The sequence below is a fragment of the Lycium barbarum genome, chromosome 6 (genome assembly GCF_019175385.1).
Source record: "Lycium barbarum isolate Lr01 chromosome 6, ASM1917538v2, whole genome shotgun sequence".
NCBI lineage: Eukaryota > Viridiplantae > Streptophyta > Magnoliopsida > Solanales > Solanaceae > Lycium > Lycium barbarum.
The window spans coordinates 38,572,900-38,583,372 of NC_083342.1; positions in this window are offsets into that span (position 1 = coordinate 38,572,900).

A 10,473-nucleotide genomic window follows, 5' to 3' on the forward strand; every position below is an offset into this window, starting at 1 on the left:
TTTTATGTGCATAAGCCTCTCGGCCATCAAAATAATATATATATATATATACATAGTAACAATCTCGTGAGACCATCTAACCCACACTGCGTATCTACGAGCCTCTACTAGAGTGCTGAACATGAAGACGGGACAAGACCCCATCATGCCCAAAATACATATACATGAATATACACAAAAGAATAATCAAGCACCTCCGGAACAAAGGAGTGCTTTCAATCGGCTGACAGCTACTATGAATCTGGGTCAAGCTCTCCTCCCTGTCTCCCTGTGGGCATGAACACAGCGTCCAAAGAAAACGGACGTCAGTACAAACATTGTACTGGGTATGGGAGGCATAAACAATGAAATAAGACAATGATACAAAGGAAATATCAATATAAAACATCTGTATCTGACTGTCAATATAAAAGAAGTAATGCATGTTGTCTTACTCATACTCATCGTCATATTATATATGCATAAATGTATAAGCTACCCGCCCATATAGGTTCGGTGTGATAGTGTATAAACTGCCCGTCCATATCGGATCGGTGTGGTAATCATAACATTAGCCTGCGTCCAGGCCTCCCGCGTCCGGGGTATCATCTCATGCCGCCCACTAGTGGTGTCTGCCCATGCCATCTGGCCATGGTGTATACGCTGCCCGCCTTAGCGGTGACTGCCCGGTCATATAGGCGCGGTGTTATATCATCATCATACATGCTCATCATAGTATGCTTATCATAATATACTTATCGTAATATGTTTATCATAGTACATGCATAGGACTCAAGAACAACTACACTTTATCGGGGTGACGTAAGGTCGTGATCCCCCGATTTCATTATGGAGCATTCTTTGACATTCTGCCTCACCTTGAAGGAACTAACATATAAGGTGAGTGTGAGCAATAAATAACATCATTATCATTATAGGATCATCATATCATTATAGGGCTCATAACATGTCTCTTATCTTATATAGCTATTCATAGACATAGGCTTTTAATTTTCTGGAATATAGGAACTCATGAAGAAGAAAGAGAGTCATGCTATAGGATTCATGCCATTAGAAGGAAAGGACTAGCCTCACATACCTTTGACATTTAACCAAGCTATCTGTTATAGCCCGTATTTTGTACGATCGGATATTTCAAGATAGTCGCGGTAAGTTAAGGACAAGACTATTTTCCAAAGTATTTTGATATACAAGTTGTTTATTAGTATGAAAATATTGAGAAAGGATAAGGGTAAAAAGGGAAATTCGCAAAGTGGCTCATGGTAATATTGTGAAAGGCTAGGGGCAAAACAGGAATTTCACAAAATGTTCAAGAAAATTCTTGAAAAGGCCACTTTGGCCGTGTGACATAAGGTGTGGGCCCCACTGTCACGACCCGGCTAGGGGCCGCGACGGGTACCCGGGGCTAACCACTGAGCACCGCTCCTGCTATCATTTTCTTAATCTATTCCACAGTCACTTATCGATTTCCTATTAACTTTAAGGGGAAGATCTGCTTTCCATTACAAAATATAATACTCTGATATACAAGCATATTCCAATATACTTATACGCATGCATACTACCCACGTCGTGGAACCACACAACCCACATCGAGCACCTACGAGCCTCTATTGAGTGGCATACACATTATATGCACAAAAGAATAACCCAATTAGCACCTCCGGAAGATGGAGTGCTCCTCAGCTGAGCTGGTAACTCCTATTAGTCTGGGCCGCTTTCCTGTCTACTTGTGGGCATGAACACAGCATCCAAAGAAAAGGATTTCAGTACGAGCATTGTACTGAGTATGTAAGGCATACATCTAAGAAATAAGGTAAGAATAAGAAAGTAAAGTAAAACAAGAAGATAACCGAATACAGCTTGCCTCTTAAGGCGGATCCATGCATGCATAATAGTGCTTTGCTGCGGAACGTACAGCCCGATCCATAAATATAATATGTTAGTGCCGAGGAACGAATGGCCCGATCCATAAATATAATATGTTAGTGCCGAGTAACGTACGGCCCGATCCATAACCCATATATCCCGCGTCCGCGATGGAATCATAATATGCCAGCTGATCGGGTGGCCATGCGTCTATAGCGCCTCAGCTTCCCCATTTCCCCAAAATACATACATACTTATATATATATATATATATATATATATATATATATATATATATATATATATATATATATATATATATATATACGCTTATATAGTATACATAGCATGCATGAGAGCCCAAGGAAAGTCATGTTTCTACCGGAGTGACGTAAGGTCGGTAACCTCCGATTATATTATGGAATAATCATCATAGCTTTGCCTCACCTTGAAAGAACAACTATTATAAGGCGAGACTATCAACGAAAAATAACCTTAGGAGAACATAGAATAAAATCATAAAGCTCACAAGGGGTCAATTCATATACTTTGGAATCTTTAAAAATAGTCATCATCCGTGAATAAAATTGAGAAATCAAGGAACAGCTCAACATTCTTATATCGTCATTGAAATCATGACTTGTAACCTTTAGCATGAAATCGTTCTTATATTTGGCATCGTTGTCATTGTGATAAAATATGTTCATCATTGTCATCATAAGAGCTTACAAAATCGTAAACTTTTATTTGGAAAGAAACAGGCATTGGGAAGACATTTGCGGGTTATCAAGAAACGAGTCATGCGTTGGAATCATAGAATTCTAAATTTGAAACAATGAGGTCATGAAAGAATTTATGAAACCGTAACATAAGACTCATACCTTTGAAAGAAGGGACGAGCCTTACATACCTTTGACGTTTACTATTCTTATCACTTGATCGTTCTCCTTTACCGCACTTGTATATACCTTCAAGAGAACCCGTATCGTCGTTAGCGAAGCAATTATAAGGACAGACTACTATTTCTAAGCAAGATTAGGCATCATTTCCTTTGTTCCTACTACGTTTCCCATGTTCTATTTTAGCTCCCAAACATTCGCAACAATATCCACAATATAGAAATCAGCAATCATCATTTATATACGTTTAGCAAAATCCACCAATTTTCTCCAATTTCTCCACATTTAGTGGTTTTAGCTCATCGTCACTTTTACTCATGCGTCGCACTTATTCCATGGTCAAAACGTCATTTATAACGTATTTATAATCATAGCATATCAACTTTCATGATTCCATTCAACCATCATTCCATAGTGACACTATTCACTAAATAATGGTGCACTTCCTATGTCTTACTACAATTCAAGTGTCTTAGTCTTCTAATACTTTAACCAACATGCCAAAATCATGAAACTTACCTTAGTTGATGGTTGAATAAGTCTTGAGTAGTAATACCTTCTTTGCACCAAAACCCTACTTCACCTTTCTTGTGTTTTCTTGAGGTAGATGGCCTTTACTAGCATTTCATACTCTTGTTGCATGGATTTGGTGTTGATGGTCTTAGGTTTCCTTTGATTCTCCTTGAATTTCTATGGATGAAGTGTTGAGAGAATTCTAGAGTGTTCTTGAATGGTGTAGATGCATAATGAAATAAAATGAAGCTTGGGTCCCTTTTTAATAACTCAAAATTTGATTTTTAATGAATTGTCGTCGGGGTGTACAGTGGTCGTAAACCACAGTTTACGGACCGTATAGTGTGGTCGTATTTAAGCATGTCCCAAAACAGAGAAGTTGGCTGAAGAACATGGCAGTTTACGATCGAGGTTTACGGTCCGTAAACCAGTTTACGGGCCGTATTCCAAGCCGTATTTAACCATTTTCACAATTTACAGAAAGTTGAAGTTTTTGGCAAGCTGGAGGACGATGGCAGTATACGGTCCGTAAATCACTTTACGGGCCGTATACTGATTTACGACCACTGGCTGTGCTGAAATTCTTCAACCTTATTATTTCCAAAAATTCATGAATCATCACCCCTTACTTAGTACAACATCACGCACTCATACCCTTCGTTGGTCTATTCATCGCTCATGTACGGGGACTTTTCCGAGGTGTAACATTCTTCCCCCCTTTTGGAACATTCGTCCTCGAATGTTAAATCAGCGGGGATTCTAAGAAAATTTTTCCAGAGTTTCCTTTGTCATATGGAACTACCAACTTGTCACAATAACCCATAATATCATCGCCTTACAGGGCTACATCACGACATCAACATACCTATGGCCACACACGACCAAAAGCATACAAATAAGACACACATGCCTTATATCATTGACGTTTCCTCTTGAATCTCTCCCAAGGGTTGGAATAAATGTGGGTAATTGGACCTCATACTCTCTCCCGCTTCCCAGTCCTTTCTTCCCGGTTATTATTTTACCACCAAACTCTGATTTAAGCCACCTCCTTATTTTGAAGTCCTCGCACTAACCTATCTAATGTGGCAAAGGGTACCTTTTCATACATCAACTTTCTTGTCATTTGAGCATCATTTTATTAACATGCTCCTAGTGGGAGTTCTAACATATTTATAAGCTACCTTGCTTGTTGCATACGACCTTATAGGATCTAATGCATCGGAACCTAACTCCCCTTTATTCCGTGATTCTATCGCTCTCGCAGGTTGTCATATCCTTGGGCTTCTATAGTAAGTATGTAACCTGTACTTATACCATGTCCCAAGCAATTATTCTATTTGTCTCTCACAACAATTCCAACTCGACATTTCAGTTCCGTTTACCATATACCCTCCTTCAACTTACCCCGGGCATCATGACTCTCTTATCCTTATTTTACCTCTTATTCCTCTCCTAAGTGTTCACTTGGTCTCATTGGCGACGCATAAATATCTACGAATTACATACTTTTTTTGCGCGATTCGCATTCATACCGATCTATCCGTATACCTGTATCCATGTCTGTCTTCACATTCATAGTCATATTCATCTGTATGCCGTATCCATGGTCATATTCATATAAGTATCAATATCCTTCTCAATGACCTTTTCGCTAACGCCCTTACCTCGAGAATGGAGTAACCTTACAATAAAACCCATGTTAATCTCATGAATTATTCTGTGTCTCAGGCCTGCATGCCTTCTTCTTGGGACTACCATCACCCACTATATTCACAACATTCTCCGGGGTTATATTTTCATTTGGGCTAGAAGAGTATTCAATCCCGGAAGTCATTAAATCAATATAAGGACAGAGAAACGAGAGTTTCCATTCTGCTGGAAGAGTAATAGTAACTAATCAGTACTCCCTAACCTGATTCCAACTCTTCTTCAGCCATGTCACTCAATCCGAGTTTTGTAATTTTTCTCCCCATCTTGCACCACTCGGAACCTTAAGGAACACAACATCTAAGTGTTCGGCCTCATACTTCACTAAAATTCATTTGGGATTCGTAATTTAGAGGGATGAGGAGATAGTATAATCTTAAGGAACTGTGGGTTCACCCCTACCTGTCGTCGGTGTGTTACCATCTTTGCCGACTCACGGCTCTGCTCCCTCTCCTTCTTGCTTTTGGATGTCACCTCATCCTAGCGTCTGTAGTCAACACACTCCCATAAGGCTCATCATCTTAATCTTCACGCTGGTATCCTCTCTATTCGCTTCCCCCCCTTTTAAGGGTTTTACTCGTACCTGTAAATTTTGATTTCACGTACTCCTAACTACACTACGTCTTCTCATACCGTTCCCAGCAATCTATGGCTGTAATAGTTCATGTATAACGTCTTAGCGCACCCACTTTACAGTCCTTGTAACCAAACATTGCACCCGACATAGGAATCTGAGCAACAAATTTTTTTTTTAGCTCATCTAGTAATTATGGGTCTATATCTGAATCTACTCCAATTAACAACTTCCTGCCCCATAGGGATGCTTCCATGAGTGGTAGGTCTAACCATCCACGCCACCCATCTAATGTCACTTGCCCTCTTCTTCGGCGCTCGAGATTTGCTCGTAACTCCATCCTCGTTTCTCCAGGGCTTAAACCTCTTACGCCACTAATACGCCCCATACCTTCTATTCCTTTACTCCTAATTACCCTTGACACTAGTTTCATAATTACCTTGTACCACTATCGTTATTAATTGCAACTCTATTCCATCACATCATCGTCGTAGAATAAATTCATAGCTCATGGCTATCTTTTCCTCTTCAGCCCTTTATTTCATGTACTTCAATTGTGCCAACTTGGTATAGGACATTCGTAGGGAATACTTTCTCCTTTAATTACCACACAACTATTCCTTAGTAACGTGTACTTCGTATATTTCCTTTTGCTATACTCTCGCTCTTATTCCTTCCTGCTCGACTTATCTTAGTTCCTTCCGTTTATAATCAACCCTTGACTCTTCATATGAGGGACTATATTCTTAACTTAGTACTGCTTTGTCCTCCAGGGTATACTACCTTTGTCAATCCATCCCTTGCTGCCGAAACTAATTTTGTTCGTTCTGATCATCCCCCCTCACTCCTATCATGCTGACCCTTCTCCTACTAATTATCCTACTTTCGTCATTTATTATCACTATAGTCTCGGTCTTTTACACCTACTAAAAGTATCATTCATACTCTTAATTATACCATCCACGGCTACTGCTACATCGCTATATCACTTTTCTCTAATTCTTTTTAGGTTGACTTCCCCCTTTTTGCTGGCTATTGCCTCGGTCATTGAAGAATTCCCTGCACTGAGCGTTCCCCAACAAGGTCCTTCAAGCTTTTCTCATCTGCTGCTTGCTGGTTCACTCGCTGATTTCATCCCCATATTCGTATAGGGCTTGGCACACCCTTAGGCATTTCCTCACTATACTTTACATTACAATCCTTGTTACATGCTCATTGTATCCAGATCATAACCTACCCCGTAGAGTGACACTTCTTGATCTCGTGCACCAACCTACTCATAACATAGAATAGCCTCATGAAGCCGGCACACTCAACCTGTTATTCTTTTTAGTCAGTCACATTACATTTACCATACGGACTGGTTGCCCACATATTCATATTAATCCTAAAAGGGTGCTAAAAATATACCTGGAGCAATATCAGGGGAAGACTCAGGATCCCGTCGTTCAGCTAACGCCTGGGTATGATGCTGGGATCCGCTTGGACTAGGCGTTCTTCGGTCTCCACCACTGCTTACTAGCCCCTGTGTCCCTGACCTTAGAGGGCATGCCGATGATGAAGAGCCCATTACCATTCCCATAGTCCAAACCTCAGTTTTACCACGTAGCGATGGACAATTTCGTTTTAGGTGACCTGGCAGAGCACAGGCATAACATACGTCCAAGCCCCGTCAACATGGTCCCCGATGCAACTTGCGACACTGAGCACATCGTGGTACTGGTGACCTCGCCTGGCCAGAATCACTCTGAACCCGAGAACTGGCAACTCTGAGACTCTGGGATGAACTTGAATAAGTAGGTCCATCAAATCTGGGTCTGGGAAACTGCGGAGGAACACCTCCAAACTCATGATCAGACCCTAGAGAATTAACTCCCCTTCTCCAACCCCTGTTATCGTGACCACCATCTCGCCGCTGAGCTTGAGCGACTACTAACTGAGTCAATAAAAGAATAGCCTGTCTCATCTCTTGGCCCGCGGTATCTTGTGGAGGAACGGGGGGTGCTGGAGCTAAGGTCGAGGCTCCCCTCTGATTCTCAAATGTGGGCGGAGTATGGGAACATCGAGGTGGTGCCTTATTCTGGGATCCACCTTCCTCTATACCCATAGACGGCTCTCGATCAAACCTTTCTTCAACCACTATCTTGCCCTTCTGGGCCGCCGTAGCTTTTCCTTTCATCAGCTTGCTGAAATTATAACGCACCGTTAGGGGAGGAATAATCTTATAACACAGCTCTACCGCACGATCTATTAAGAAGAAGGATGTCCATCTTTTCTAAATGCCCGGTAGCCTCCTGTTTATAGATGTGGTGCACAACACACCGATAAACAAGACTCTACTAGACACGGCTCGTAGACACTTCCTAGGGCGAACTGCTCTGACACCACTTCTGTCATGACCCGGCTAGGGGCCGCGACGGGTACTCGGGGCTAACCACCGAGCACCGCTCGTGCTATCATTTTCTTAATCTATTCCACAGTCACTTATCGATTTCCTATTAACTTTAAGGGGAAGATCTGCTTTCCATTACAAAATATAATACTCTGATATACAAGCATATTCCAATATACTTATACACATGCATACTACCCACGTCGTGGAACCACACAACCCACATCGAGCACCTACGAGCCTCTATTGAGTGACATACACATTATATGCACAAAAGAATCACCCAATTAGCACCTCCGGAAGATGGAGTGCTCCTCAGCTCAGCTGGTAACTCCTATTAGTCTGGGCCGCTTTCCTGTCTACCTGTGGGCATGAACATAACATCCAAAGAAAAGGATGTCAGTACGAGCATTGTACTGAGTATGTAAGGCATACATCTAAGAAATAAGGTAAGAATAAGAAAGTAAAGTAAAACAAGAAGATAACCGAATACAGCTTGCCTCTTAAGGCGGATCCATCCATGCATAATAGTGCTTTGCTGCGGAACGTACAACCCGATCCATAAATATAATATGTTAGTTCCGAGGAACGTACGGCCCGATCCATAAATATAATATGTTAGTGCCGAGGAACGTACGACCCGATCCATAACCCATATATCCCGCGTTCGAGCATCCCGCGTCCGGGATGGAATCATAATATGCCAGCTGATCAGGTGGCCATGCGTCTATAGCGCCTCACCTTCCCCATTTCCCCTAAATACATACATACATATATATATATATATATATACGCTTATATAGTATACATAGCATGCATGAGAGCCCAAGGAAAGCCATGTTTCTACCGGAGTGACGTAAGGTCGGTAACCTCCGATTATATTATGGAATAATCATCATAGCTTTGCCTCACCTTGAAAGAACAACTATTATAAGGCGATACTATCAACGAAGAATAACCTTAGGACAACATAGAATAAAATCATAAATCTTGCAAGGGGTCAATTCATATACTTTGGAATCTTTAAAAATAGTCATCATCCGTGAATAAAATTGAGAAATCAAGGAACAGCTCAACATTCTTATATCGTCATTGAAATCATGACTTGTAACCTTTTGCATGAAATCGTTCTTATATTTGGCATCGTTGTCATTGTGATAAAATATGTTTATCATTGTCATCATAAGAGCTTACAAAATCGTAAATTGTTATTTGGAAAGAAACAGGTATTGGGAAGACATTTGCGGGTTATCAAGAAAGGAGTCATGCGTTGGAATCATAGAATTCTAAATTTGAAACAATGAGGTCATGAAAGAATTTATGAAACCGTAACATAAGACTCATACCTTTGAAAGAAGAGACGAGCCTTACATACCTTTGACGTTTACTATTCTTATCGCTTGATCGTTCTCTTTTACCGCACTTGTATATACCTTGAAGAGAACCCGTATCGTCGTTAGCGAAGCAATTATAAGGACAGACTACTATTTCTAAGAAAGATTGGGCATCATTTCCTTTGTTCCTACTACGTTTCCCATGTTTTATTTTAGCTCCCAAACATTCGCAACAATATCCACAATATAGAAATCAGCAATCATCATTTATATACGTTTAGCAAAATCCACCAATTTTCTCCAATTTCTCCACATTTAGTGGTTTTAGCTTATCGTCACTTTTACTCATGCGTCGCACTTATTCCATGGTCAAAACGTCATTTATACCGTATTTATAATCATAGCATATCAACTTTCATGATTCCATTCAACCATCATTCCATAGTGACACTATTCACTAAATAATGGTGCACTTCCTATGTCTTACTACAATTCAAGTGTCTTAGTCTTCTAATACTTTAAACAACATGCCGAAATCATGAAACTTACCTTAGTTGATGGTTGAATAAGTCTTGAGTAGTAATACCTTCTTTGCACCAAAACCCTACTTCACCTTTCTTGGGTTTTCTTGAGGTAGATGGCCTTTACTAGCATTTCATACTCTTGTTGCATGGATTTGGTGTTGATGGTCTTAGGTTTCCTTTGATTCTCCTTGAATTTCTATGGATGAAGTGTTGAGAGAATTCTAGAGTGTTCTTGAATGGTGTAGATGCATAATGAAATAAAATGAAGCTTGGGTCCCTTTTTAATAACTCAAAATCTGATTTTTAATGAATTGTCGTCGGGGTGTACAGTGGTCGTAAATCACAGTTAAGGACCGTACGTATAGTGTGGTCGTATTTAAGCATGTCCCAAAACAGAGAAGTTGGCTGAAGAACATGGCAGTTTACGATCGAGGTTTACGGTCCGTAAACCAGTTTACGGTCCGTAAACCAGTTTACGGGCCGTATTCCAAGCCGTATTTAACCATTTTCACAATTTACAGAAAGTTGAAGTTCTTGGCAAGCTGGAGGACGATGGCAGTATACGGTCCGTAAATCACTTTACGGGCCGTATACTGATTTACGACCACTGGCTGTGCTGAAATTCTTCAACCTAATTATTTCCAAAAATACATGAATC